Below are 14,754 nucleotides of genomic sequence, written 5' to 3'. Positions count from 1 at the left end.
TTCCCCCTGCCCTGAGGCACAAGAATACCAAGAGGAGAGCAGCCCTCACAGTTGAGCAGCGAGTGGCAATAGGCCTGTGGAAGCTTGCAACGCCAGACAGCTACTGGTCAGTTGGGAATCAATTTGGAGTAGGCAAATCTACTGTGGGAGCTGCTGTGATGCAAGTAGCCAACGCAATCAAAGATCTGCTGATATCAAGGGTAGTGACCCTGGGAAATGAGCAGGTCATAGTGGATGGTGCTGCTGCAATGGGATTCCCTAACTGTGGTGGGGCCATAGACAGAACCCATAGCCCCATCTTGGCACCGGAGCACCAAGCCAGCGAGTACATAAACCGCAAGGGGTACTTTTCAATAGTGCTGCAAGCACTAGTGGATCACAAGGGATGTTTCACCAACATCAACGTGGGAAAGGTACATGACGCTCGCATCTTCAGGAACTCTGGTCTGTTTCAAAAGCTGCAGGAAGGGACTTTCTTCCCAGACCAGAAAATAACCGTTGGGGATATTGAAATGCCTATAGTTATCCTTGGGGACCCAGTCTACCCCTTAATGCCATGGCTCATGAAGCCATACATACGCAGCCTGGAGCGTAGTCAGGAGCTGTTCAACTACAGACTGAGCAAGTGCAGAATGGTGGTAGAATGTGCATTTGGACGTTTAAAAGCACGCTGGCACAGTTTACTGACTCGGTTAAACCTCAGCTAAACCAATATTCCCACTGTTATTACTGCTTGCTGTGTGCTCCACAATATCTGTGAGAGTAAGGTGGAGACGTTTATGGCGGGGTGGGAGGTTGAGGCAAATCACCTGGCTGCTGGTTACGCACAGCCAGACATCAGGGCAGTTAGAAGAGCACAGGAGGGTGTGGTGCGCAGCAAAGAAGCTTTGAAAACCAGTTTCATGACTGGCCAGGCTACGGTGTGAAAGTTCTGTTTTGTTTCTCCTTGATGAAACCCCCCACCCCTTGGTTCACTCGACTTCCCTGTAAGCTAACCATCCTCCCCACCTCCCTTCGATCACTGCGTGCAGAGGCAATAAAGTCATTTTTGCTTCATATTCATGCATTCTTTATTATTACACAGGGGCTGTAGCGGCAGTCTGTGCTCCTGCTGCCTTTCCTGCAGCTCAACCATACGCTGGAGCATATTAGTTTGATCCTCCAGCAGCCTCAGCATTGAATCCTGCTTCCTCTCATCACGCTGCCACCACCTTTTAGCTTCAGCCCTCGCTTCAGCCTGACACTTACTCTCTTCAGCCCGCCACCTCTCCTTCCGGTCATTTTGTGCTTTCCTGCACTCTGACATTGTCTGCCTCCATGCATCCGTCTGTGCTCTGTCAGTGTGGGAGGACAGCATGAGCTCAGAGAACATTTCATCGCGAGTGCGTTTTTTTTGCCTTCTAATCTTTGCTAGCCTCTGGGAAGGAGAAGATCCTGTGATCCTTGAAACACATGCAGCTGGTGGAGAAAAAAAAAAAGGGACGGGTATTTAAAAAGACACATTTTATAGAATAATGGGTACACTCTTTCACGGTAAACCTTGCTGTTAACATTACATACATAGCACATGTGCTTTCGTTACAAGGTCGCATTTTGCTTTCCCCCCCACCCCCGCGTGGCTAACAGCGGGGAACATTTCTGTTCAGCCATAGGCAAACAGCCCAGCAGGAACGGGCACCTCTGAATGTCCCCTTAAGAAAATCACCCTATTTCAACCAGGTGACCATGAATGATATCACTCTCCTGAGGATAACACAGAGAGAGATAAAGAATGGCTATTGTTTGAACGCCAGCAAACATACACTGCATCCGATCAAGTGAGCTGTAGCTCACGAAAGCTTATGCTCAAATAAATTTGTTAGTCTCTAAGATGCCACAAGTATTCCTTTTCTTTAGCAAACATACACTGCAATGCTTTGTTCTACAATGATTCCCGAGTACGTGCTACTGGCCTGGAGTGGTAAAGTGTCCTACCATGGTGGATGGAATCATAGAATCATAGAATATCAGGGTTGGAAGGGACCCCAGAAGGTCATCTAGTCCAACCCCCTGCTCAAAGCAGGACCAAGTCCCAGTTAAATCATCCTAGCCAGGGCTTTGTCAAGCCTGACCTTAAAACCTCTAGGGAAGGAGATTCTACCACCTCCCTAGGTAACGCATTCCAGTGTTTCACCACCCTCTTAGTGAAAAAGTTTTTCCTAATATCCAATCTAAACCTCCCCCATTGCAACTTGAGACCATTACTCCTCGTTCTGTCATCTGCTACCATTGAGAACAGTCTAGAGCCATCCTCTTTGAAACCCCCTTTCAGGTAGTTGAAAGCAGCTATCAAATCCCCCCTCATTCTTCTCTTCTGCAGACTAAACAATCCCAGCTCCCTCAGCCTCTCCTCATAAGTCATGTGCTCTAGACCCCTAATCATTTTTGTTGCCCTTCGCTGTACTCTTTCCAATTTATCCACATCCTTCTTGTAGTGTGGGGCCCAAAACTGGACACAGTACTCCAGATGAGGCCTCACCAGTGTCGAATAGAGGGGAACGATCACGTCCCTCGATCTGCTCGCTATGCCCCTACTTATACATCCCAAAATGCCATTGGCCTTCTTGGCAACAAGGGCACACTGCTGACTCATATCCAGCTTCTCGTCCACTGTCACCCCTAGGTCCTTTTCCGCAGAACTGCTGCCGAGCCATTCGGTCCCTAGTCTGTAGCGGTGCATTGGATTCTTCCATCCTAAGTGCAGGACCCTGCACTTATCCTTATTGAACCTCATTAGATTTCTTTTGGCCCAATCTTCCAATTTGTCTAGGTCCTTCTGTATCCTATCCCTCCCCTCCAGCGTATCTACCACTCCTCCCAGTTTAGTATCATCCGCAAATTTGCTGAGAGTGCAATCCACACCATCCTCCAGATCATTTATGAAGATATTGAACAAAACGGGCCCCAGGACCGACCCCTGGGGCACTCCACTTGACACCGGCTGCCAACTAGACATGGAGCCATTGATCACTACCCGTTGAGCCCGACAATCTAGCCAGCTTTCTACCCACCTTATAGTGCATTCATCCAGCCCATACTTCCTTAACTTGCTGACAAGAATGCTGTGGGAGACCGTGTCAAAAGCTTTGCTAAAGTCAAGAAACAATACATCCACTGCTTTCCCTTCATCCACAGAACCAGTAATCTCATCATAAAAGGCGATTAGATTAGTCAGGCATGACCTTCCCTTGGTGAATCCATGCTGACTGTTCCTGATCACTTTCCTCTCCTCTAAGTGCTTCAGGATTGATTCTTTGAGGACCTGCTCCATGATTTTTCCAGGGACTGAGGTGAGGCTGACCGGCCTGTAGTTCCCAGGATCCTCCTTCTTCCCTTTTTTAAAGATGGGCACTACATTAGCCTTTTTCCAGTCATCCGGGACTTCCCCCGTTCGCCACGAGTTTTCAAAGATAATGGCCAAGGGCTCTGCAATCACAGCCGCCAATTCCCTCAGCACTCTCGGATGCAATTCGTCCGGCCCCATGGACTTGTGCACGTCCAGCTTTTCTAAATAGTCCCTAACCACCTCTATCTCTACAGAGGGCTGGCCATCTCTTCCCCATTTTGTGATGCCCAGCACAGCAGTCTGGGAGCTGACCTTGTTAGTGAAAACAGAGGCAAAAAAAGCATTGAGTACATTAGCTTTTTCCACATCCTATGTCACTAGCTTGCCTCCCTCATTCAGTAAGGGGCCCACACTTTCCTTGGCTTTCTTCTTGTTGCCAACATACCTGAAGAAACCCTTCTTGTTACTCTTGACATCTCTTGCTAGCTGCAGCTCCAGGTGCGATTTGGCCCTCCTGATATCTTTCCTACATGCCCGAGCAATATTTTTATACTCTTCCCTGGTCATATGTCCAACCTTCCACTTCTTGTAAGCTTCTTTTTTATGTTTAAGATCCGCTAGGATTTCACCATTAAGCCAAGCTGGTCGCCTGCCATATTTACTATTCTTTCGACTCATCGGGATGGTTTGTCCCTGTAACCTCAACAGGGATTCCTTGAAATACAGCCAGCTCTCCTGGACTCCCTTCCCTTTCATGTTAGTCCCCCAGGGGATCCTGGCCATCTGTTCCCTGAGGGAGTCAAAGTCTGCTTTCCTGAAGTCCAGGGTCCGTATCCTGCTGCTTACCTTTCTTCCCTGCGTCAGGATCCTGAACTCAACCAACTCATGGTCACTGCCTCCCAGATTCCCATCCACTTTTGCTTCCCCCACTAATTCTACCCGGTTTGTGAGCAGCAGGTCCAGAAAAGCGCTCCCCCTAGTTGGCTCCCCTAGCACTTGCACCAGGAAATTGTCCCCTACGCTTTCCAAAAACTTCCTGGATTGTCTATGCACCGCTGTATTGCTCTCCCAGCAGATATCAGGAAAATTAAAGTCACCCATGAGAATCAGGGCATGCGATCTAGTAGCTTCCGTGAGTTGCCGGAAGAAAGCCTCATCCACCTCATCCCCCTGGTCCGGTGGTCTATAGCAGACTCCCACCATGACATCACTCTTGTTGCACACACTTCTAAACTTAATCCAGAGACACTCAGGTTTTTCCACAGTTTCGTACCGGAGCTCTGAGCAGTCATACTGCTCCCTTACATATAGTGCTACTCCCCCACCTTTTCTGCCCTGCCTGTCCTTCCTGAACAGTTTATAACCATCCAACTGCTACTCTGAAACTTGTCAGTCTCTGTTTCTGATAGTTCATGTTTGAGTTATGCTGCCATCTGGTGGCTCTGTGAATGTAAGGCAAACTTTAAATGGTGTGGCGTATGTGATCTTGGTATGCTTATTCCTGTTTTTCCACTTTCCTGAGCTTGATTTGAATTCTGTTCTCTTTTTCTTGTTGATGTTGGAAAATGGTGACACTGTATTATAGAAAAGGATTATAGATGGGAAGTTAAATCGCTACAGTATCTTACAGACAGGCCTGGCATTGTGAAAGAACAATGAAAAATGCAAATTATAAAACAAAGAAGATATTTGAATTAAAGCAAAAAGACAAAGTTTGTGCCCTGAGAATTTTTCTGTCTAACTGTAGGATAAAGACAAAAAAAAAAACCTATGATAGACTTGATAGTGCAGTTATAACACTAAAAAGAAAAAGGCAAGGAGTCTAGGAACCATTAAAATTTGCAATTACATTCACTAATTGAGAGACGGTTGTTGTTTACAAAATTTTCTAATTCCGCATATGCACACACAGAGGGGATGGAATTTTCAAAAATGCTTGACTTAGCAGTGCAAGTCCCACTAACTTTCAGTGGGGTTTATGTTCCTAAGTCCTTTAGGCACTTTTGAAAAATCTCACCCTCAATTCTTTCATTCCAGGAGTTATGTTTTTCCAGTATAATATATATTGCCATAATTGGTTCTCCAAAATAATCAGTATGCTAAGGTATTAGGAGAGAATAAATAACTTGCAGATTTTGGACCTGATCTTGCGGTATTTATCCAGTTGGCTTTAATAGGAGTTTGTTATAAATAAAGACCATAGGATCAGACTCTTTATTTATATTCGTGTTCAGAGAGTCATATTTTTAAAGCCAGAAAGGACCATTAGATCTGATCTCCTGTATAACACAGGCCATAGAATTTCACCCAGTTGCCATGTACTGAGCCCAGTGCTCAATGTACATAGGCCAAATGTGCTTGAAGATTTATCTAATTGCTGGAACTAGTGGGGAATTTTTTGACAGAACATTTTTTGCCAAACAATGCACATTAATTGAAACCAGTACTGTTCTTGGGAAAGGGTCAGTTTTGACCAATTTCACAACTCAAGTAAATGTTCAAAACAAGTTTTGAATTGTTAAAATGTCCTTTTTTGACATTTTCCAAGTGAAAAGTTTCAGCTTTTCAGTTCAAAATGACTTTTCCTTTTGAAATTTAACTTATTTTTTTTTAGTATAAATTTAAAAAGTGGAGAAAAAGATTGAAATTGAAATTATCTGATTGACCCAGACTCATTTGTTTTGGTGTATTTGTTTGTAGAAGATTGCAAGATTTTGACTTTTCATCCCAATCTGAGATGGGGCAGGGAGAAATTACAAATTTGAAAATTCTCAAAGGACACAAAACTCTTTCCTGCCAATCCTTACTAATTATATAAAGACAGATAAAGGCTGATTGGGTCGACTAACGAATTCCCCCTATGTATATCGGATTTATAATGAGATATCTTACACTAGTAGAACAGTAATTTAACTCTGTTTAAATGGAGTTACTCCTGAATTACACTAGTCTGAGGTCAGAATTGGATACAAGCTCTGTATGGAAGATAGTCATCGCATAAGCAAAACAAATTGCCTTCATTCTAGTATTCTCTTCAAGTTCTCATACTGGCCTTCTCAGCTTGGTATCTTAGTTACTGCTCCCTTTAAACATTTCATTATACCACTGTTCAGGTACAATGTTGTTCAAGTCTTATATTTACTTAGAAAGCTGGAGACATACGAGTAAGACCAATTCACTAAAGCAACCAGTGGAAAAGATTGAGAAGTGGTGGATTAATGTTATATCTAATTCATAGATTCTTGGGGTGAAATCCTTCCTCCATTTAAATCTATGGGAGTTTTACCATTCACTTCAATGAGGCCAGAATTCCACATATAGATTTTAAGGCCAAAGGATACCATTATCATAATTTAATCTGATTTCGTCCATAGGATAGGTCATAGGGTTTCACCCAGTGATTCCTGAATCTAGCCTGTAATTTTTGGTTGAACTAGAGCATATCTCTTAGAAAGTCATTTGGGTCCAGATCCATAAAGGTATTTAAACTCCTAACTTCCATTCTGATGGGGGGTATCTCTCCTGTTGAAGCTGTTCCAGTGAGTGATTGGAGCAGGGGAACTGGGTCTCCCACATCCCACGAGTGTGCTAACCACCTGGCTATGAAGCAGGGGTGGCTAAACCGCAGCTTGCGAGCCACATGTGGCTCTTTTACAGTTAAAATGTGGCTTGTGGAGCCCCGTGCTCCGCCCCCCATTCTCTGCCTACCAGATTGTGGGGGAGGGTGGAGCTTGGGGCTTCTGCCCAGTGGTGGGGTTTGGGGCTTCTGTCAGAGATGACTGGTGCCTGCTGAGAGTTGGGAGGGGTACAATTTAAAGGTTTGCCAACCCCCTCCCCAACAGCTTGAGTCACACACCTCCAGGCATGCTCACCGTCTTACCCTCAGTGGCCCTATCTGCATCTCCCAGGTGTTAACTCCACATGAAGAAGCAGCGGCAAACAGCTGGGAGCTGCAGAGGGAGGACACTGCTTTAGCAGAGGCAATAGCAAAAGCAGCAACGCTCCCTGCAGCTCCCAGCTGTTTGCGGCTGCCTCACCCCATGGTCACAGCTCCCAGCTTGCCAGCTCCAGCAGCTGCCGTGCAAGGAGAGGGCCTGGTGCCACCATGTGACCAGCAAACTTTGGCAAAATTGTGGGGGGTCACATGACCCGATGTGCCCCCTCCATGCATCACCTCTGGCTTCTGCCCAACAGGGAGAGATTCTGAGGGCTTCAGCCCTGCAGGGTGTACTTGCCAGGTCTCCAGGCTTCAGCAGGAGCGGGACTGAAACCCCAAGCCCCAGCAGGCATGCCCTGGCTTTCGAACTTCTGAAGATTGTCATATGTGAGTCGAAGGGACAGTAAGTTTGGCCACATGCAAACAGATGGACATCATACCAAAAAGACTGAAGGTAAAAAATCCATTACAATCTACATACCACACAGACTATGCTGACAGCTTGTGCCACACACTCTCAAAGAAACTGCAGAACCACCTGATCAACATCCTCTGCAGCAAACAGGAAAAGATTAAGAATGAGCTCTCAAAACTGGATACTCTCATAAAAAACAACCTTCAACACAAACTTCCTCGTGGCTGGACTTTACAAAAACTAGACAAGCTATTTACAACACACACTTTACTTCTCTACAAAAGTAAAAGGACACTAAACTATCTAAACTACTACATGCCACAAGGGGCCACAGCAGCGGTTCCCTTAACCCACCCAGCAATATTGTTAATCTATCCCACTATACTCTTAGCCCAGCAGAAGAATCCGTCCTATCTCGGACAGAATCTGCCTCTCCTTCTGCCCCTCCACCCCCACAAACATGATACAGTTCTGTGGTGACCAGAATCCTTTTTTCAACGTCTCCGACTCAAGGAATATTTCCAACACACCTCTGAACAACATACTAACCCACAGAGAGCTTCCTACCAAGACTACAAAAAGAAGGATTCTGGGTGGAGTCCTCCTGAAGGTCGAAACAACAGACTGGACTTCTACATAGAGTGCTTCCGCTGATGTGCACGAGCTGAAATTGTGGAAAAGCAGCATCACGTGCCCCATCACCTCAGCCGTGCAGAACATAATGCCATCCACAACCTCAGAAACAACTCTGACATCATAATCAAAAAGGCTGACAAAGGAGGTGCTGTCGTCATCATGAATAGGTCAGAATATGAACAAGAGGCTGCTAGGCAGCTCTCCAACACCACTTTCTACAAGTCATTATCCTCTGATCCCACTGAGGGTTACCAAAAGAAACTATACCATCTGCTCAAGAAACTCCCTGAAAAAGCACAAGAATAAATCCGCACAGACACACTCCTGGAACCCCGACCTGGGGTATTCTATCTGCTACCCAAGATCCATAAACCTGGAAATCCTGGACGCCCCATCATCTCAGGCATTGGCACCTTGACAGCAGGATTGCCTGGCTATGTAGACTCCCTCCTCAGGCCCTATGCCACCAGCACTCCCAGCTATCTTTGAGACCATTGACTTCCTGAGGAAACTACAATCCATTGGTGATCTTTCTGAAAACACCACCCTGGCCACTATGGATGTATAAGCCCTCTACACCAGCATTCCTCTCAAAGATGGACTACAAGACGTCAAGAACAGTATCCCCAACAATGTCATGGCAAACTTGGTGGCTGAACTTTGTGACTTTGTCCTCACCCATAACTATTTCACATTTGGGGACAATGTATACCTTCAAATCAGCGGCACTGCGAAGGGTACCTGCATGGCCTCACAGTGTGCCAACATTTTTATGGCATTCCTCAGCTCTCGTCCCCTAATGCCCCTACTCTACTTGCGCTACATTGATGACATCATCATGTGGACCCATGGAAAAGAAGCCCTTGAGGAATTCCACCATGATTTCAACAATTTCCATCCCACCATCAACCTCAGCCTGGACCAGTCCACACAAGAGATCCACTTCCTGGACACTACGGTGCTAATACACGATAGTCACATGAACACCACCCTATACCAGAAACCTACTGAGCACTATACTTACCTACATGCCTCCAGCTTTCATCCAGATCACACCACTCGATCCATTGTCTACAGCTAAGCTCTACGATACAACTGCATTTGCTCCAACCCCTCGACAGAGACAAATACCTACAAGATCTCTATCAAGCATTCTTACATCTACAATATCCATCTGCTGAAGTGAAGAAACAGATTGACAGAGCCAGAAGGGTACCCAGAAGTCACCTACTACAGGACAGGCCCAACAAAGAAAATAACAGAATGCCACTAGCCATCACCTTCAGCCCCCAACTAAAACCTCTCGAATGCATCATCAAGGATCTACAACGTATCCTGAAAGATGACCTATCACTCTCTCAGATCTTGGGAGACGGGCCAGTCCTTGCTTACAGACAGCCCCGCAACCTGAAGCAAATACTCACCAGCAACCACACAACAGAACCACTAACCCAGGAATCTATCCTTGCAACAAAGCCCGTTGCCAACTCTGTCCAAATATCTATTCAGGGGACACCATCATAGGGCCTAATCACATCAGCCACACTATCAGAGGCTCGTTCACCTGCGCATCTACCAATGTGATATATGCCATCATATGCCAGCAATGCCCCTCTGCTATGTACATTGGCCAAACTTGACAGTCTCTACGTAAAAGAATAAATGGACACAAATCAGACGTCAAGAATTATAACATTCAAAAACCAGTCGGAGAACACTTCAGTCTCTTTGGTCACTCGATTACAGACCTAAAAGTGGCAATTCTTCAACAAAAAAACTTCAAAAACAGACTCCAACAAGAGACTTCTGAATTGGAATTAATTTGCAAACTGGATTAATTTAGGCTTGAATAAAAACTGGGAGTGGATGGGTCATTACACAAAGTAAAACTATTTCCCTTTGTTTATTCCCCCCCCCTACTGTTCCTCACACATTCTTGTCAACTGCTGGAAATGGCCCACCTTGATTATCACTCCAAAAGGTTTGCCCCCTCCCTGCTTTCCTGCTGGTAATAGCTCACCATACCTGATCAGTCTTGTTACAGTGTGTATGGTAACACCCATTGTTTCATGTTCTCTGTGTATATAAAATCTCCCCACTGTATTTTCCACTGCATGCATCTGATGAAGTGAGCTGTAGCTCATGAAAGCTTATGTGCAAATAAATTTATTAATCTCTAAGGTGCCACAAGTACTCCTTTTCTTTTTGCGGATACAGACTAACACAGCTGCTACTCTGAAACCTGGTATAGAGTCATTCTCATGCTTGTGCTCTCTCTCTCGCTCTTCTGGAACAATGGTTCTTCAATTATTTATCCACAGTGGAACAGCTTCAACAGGAAAGACTGAGGGAGCCCCACATCAGAATATCCCCATAGACCAGTACAATTTTCTGAGCAGTGGGAGACCCAACTGGTCAATTCCTTTCTCCTCAGAAGGAGGACAGAATTGAGCTTGGGTCTCGTACATTCCAGATGACTGCTCTTACTAGTGGGTTATAAGGTGGGTGGTGCCAGCATTTCTTCTGGCCATTTTGCATGGAGTTTAGTGTCTTACTAACCCATTCTTGCTAGAAACAGTTTAGGTGCCTAAGTTCCCCGGCTGTTTTGTGTGAGCTTGACTGTGGAGCTCGATCTGTTAAGGAATGCCCCAGTTTGTGCATTGCTCTGGATGCCTAGAGTGGAGCAGCAGCGTGAAGAAGCAGAAACATAGGCACCTAGGGCTTCAGAAATACCTGATCCTGGGATTTAGGTACCTAAAGCATAAGCTAGTTGCCTAAATCACATTTTTGAATCTATCAAGGCCAGTGCATAAAGTTAAGCATGTACATGCCTTTTTGAAGGATTGGGGCCTTGGCTATCAATAATGACCTTGTAAGTCTTTTTTAGAGTAATCATTGTCCCTCACCCCATAAGTAGAGCCTATGCATGGGGAGTGTGATAGACCCAGGCCAGTTGGGTACAGCAGAGTAGCAGAAGGCAGATATACTGGCCACTGGATTAACAGTTTTCTGTTCCTTGACTGACCAGAGCAGGGGCTGCTCCAAGCTCATGAGAACACCAGACTCCAATTAACCTGGAAAGAGTCAGATGAGGCCATTAAGCTAATGTGACCACCTGACTCTCTAATTAAGGCCCCTCTGATAATATAAAAGGGCTCACTCCAGTCAGGCAGAGAGGAGCCAGGGGAGAGGAAGGGTGACTGAAGGGCTGGTTAATGAAGACATCCTCAAGTCACTGGTAAGGGAGCCCTAAATTAATCATGAAGAAGGGAAAAGCAGGAGAGCTGTGGGGAAGTGACCCAGGGAAATGTAGCAACTTTGGTAGTGAAAGGTCTGCTGCAAACAGCTGGTACCATTAGGGTCCCTGGTCCAGAACCCGAAGTAGAGGGTGGACCTGGGTTCCCCCCAACCCACCACTACAGAAATACCTCCTGGGAGGGGAAAACAGGCCCCTGTCAGGATAGGAGGCTAAACTGTTTTGGCATGAGGCTGTAGGAGCAGCAGAGACTGTGGGAATTCTCTCACCAACCTCCATTGCTGGCTTATGATGAAAAGGGCTCTGTAGACTTTATCCCTGGCCCTAGAGAGAGAAGGGCTATGTGGAGAGTTGCAGTGAGCCTCTGAAGCTAGCATAAACCGCCTGGAAGTGTGGGACCCATGGGGACAAGGTTGGAGCTCTGCCACAGGGGAGAGGAGGGGAGTGTGACAGAGACTCTAAAAATGCAGAAACAGAATCTCTTTAGGGAAGATTGTGTCAATTTCTGCTAAAAAATCCTACCTCAGCTCCTCATCATGGCACAGTGGTGACCCTGGCCATCTGACAGTTATGGTTGTGGGGTGTATGCCCTGGTAGGTCTAACCATGCTACAAAGGAGTCGGACTATCCAATCCAGGGAGGGGGATTGCTCTCTCAGAGGAAAGAGCGCTTTTCCTTCTCCTTAAAGGTTGAAGGCTAGCTAAGCTTGAGGAGGTACGTATGCCTGCCCACCTAGCCAGTGGGATGGCTTGAAGTTAATGTCTAAAACAACATGAGTAAATAGGTCTTAGTTCCCTGTACATCATCGAACTGTTCTTCGGTGGTGGAGCGGAAATTGAGACATTGTTAAACATTTCGGATGAACATGGAAAAGAAAGGCAAGAATGCAAGAAGAATAGCAGACGTGTTGTGATCGGCACAGACTAAACAGCTAATGATCGATCGAGGTGATCCAGGTGTGTCTATTTTGTTTTTCTTCTTTTCTTTTTTTGAAAGGAAACTTGTTCTGATGGGATATCCTATTTCAAGAATATAAAGTCAGCTCCAGCAAGCTGCACACAAGCACAGTTCCTGACCTAAATTCTTGGGGGATAGCAATTGAAAAGTCATGGGAAAGGTCTGGAGTTTGACAATCTTAGCAACAGCAGTTTCAGGGGGAGAGTATTTTGTTGCTGCTTTTTTCCTTTAGGAAGCTTTTGAGGGTTTTTGGTGTGTGTGTCTGTGTGTGTGTCTGGGGAGGGTGAGTTGTTCAACTTGACTTCCCTGGATTAAATTGGTTAGTGACAAATATCCATTTATTTAAACCAGCCATAACGATAGAATGCTTATTGGCAATATGATTTAGTGATGGCAGATAACACACCAAAACAGTCTTCCTACTATCTTTTTAAAAACAAACAAACAAAAAAAACCCAACCCCATCATCTACCTTTTTTACTAGCATGCCTCTCTGGCTGGGGGTAAGGGCTGGAAATCTAAAATTGGCTGAGCCAAGCAGCTGCAGCCCTAAAGGGTCCATTTTGCAAAAGCACACAGACGTGCACACACAGACATTCTCTCTCTCTCTCTCTCTCTCTCTGTCTTAGCAAAGGAGAATTTGGATTTAAGAGCTTGGAGACTGATCTAATCTGTCTTCCTTGTAGTAAAACCTAGTTCTTGGTTGGGTCACATTTGTAGGGGATCTTGCACTGATGTTTTAGCTGATTTGTGGATATAAATAGAGGATTTTGCTCTCCAGAGCTTACTCTGGAACATTTCACCAGAATTAAATTCTCTTTAAAAAGAAAAACCTCTGTAAATAATGGAAGCTTATTAATATTGGTAAAGGATATTTTAAAAAAAGACTATTTATTGCATTTCAAATAAGTTTTGCTGCATAAAGTGTAATATAATTATAAGTAACTAGGACTAATGGGAGGAAATTAAAAATAGTTTAAACTTCCTGGAAATGAGGTCTATTAGAATGGAGAATAAAATCCCAAGAGAAGCTGTGGAAGCCTCATTATGTGGCTTATTTAAAACTAGATTAGACAACGTGCTTGAAGGGAACAACCCTGGGCTGATCCTTTGGGGGTAGAGTAGCTGACCTGAGAGGTGTTTTTTGCTCCTGATTTCTTTTATTCTATGATGTGGTGACTGTAGGAAAATTTCCACAGTTCTTGCTGTCTATTTAATGAGTACTGTGCAGATATGGGGCATAATGCTTCCCTGTGGGCATGGCTTTGTAGGGGTGCATAGCTCAAGAATTTTCAGAATTTTTGATGGACTTGGTGCGTCATGAAGTTGACAGAAATAGTTTGGAGAGGCATTTCCTTTGAATGCTGAGGTTCTTTACCTCTGTGCTCTGGAACAAGAGCATGGTAGGATTTTAGTTGGGCTGAAACTCCTACTTCATTGTTCCTTTAAACTTATAATTCTAAAGGGTCAATCTTAGCTGCTTCAGCTGGCCCCTCTTGTGTCTTGTTTGCACACTCTAGGATGAAACGATTTGCTAGGAGTACTGTGATATTACCAGGGTGCAATCTGAACTGATGGACAATTGTGTCTCCTCATTTCTTCAACCTGAGGTGCCTTTTACATGGCTTTGCTGTGAGAGCAACCTCTCTTGGTCTGCCTCCAGCATGTAAATCACTCCCAGCTATACTGTAGGAGTGCTATAGCCAGCCACTGATGAATTACATTGCAGTACACCACCAGCAAACTCCCAGTCCCAGTCCTTCCCCCAGAAATATGCATCGTGTACTGCCCAGCATCCTCCTGGACAATACTAGCTCATATAAAGTCCTTCATTTAATTCATGGAAAATGATATGCACAAATCCTGTTATCCAAAATGGAGTTTCCCAGACACTGCAGTCCAAGCACACTGGTTTAGATAAAATAGTAAAACAAATTTATTAGCAGCAGAAAGATAGGTTTTAAGTGATCACAGGTAATGAGACATAAAAGTCAGAATTGGTTACAAAGAAACAAAAGATAACACAACTAATACCTAATTTAACAAGCTAAGTCAATTCAAAGCAAAAGTCTATTTCACCACAAGTTTCAACAGTCTTACTTTCTGTCTTACTTTCTGACCTCCAATCAGGATCTCCCCCCAGTCCAATGCCGCTTCCTTTTTTCTTCAAGTGGTGTTGATGCCACTGGTAGAGAGAAAGGGAGAAATTATTTGGGGCATCTGTTCAC

The sequence above is a fragment of the Dermochelys coriacea genome, chromosome 3, assembly GCF_009764565.3.
Source record: "Dermochelys coriacea isolate rDerCor1 chromosome 3, rDerCor1.pri.v4, whole genome shotgun sequence".
Lineage (NCBI taxonomy): Eukaryota > Metazoa > Chordata > Testudines > Dermochelyidae > Dermochelys > Dermochelys coriacea.
Note: the sequence above shows the minus strand (reverse complement) of the source record.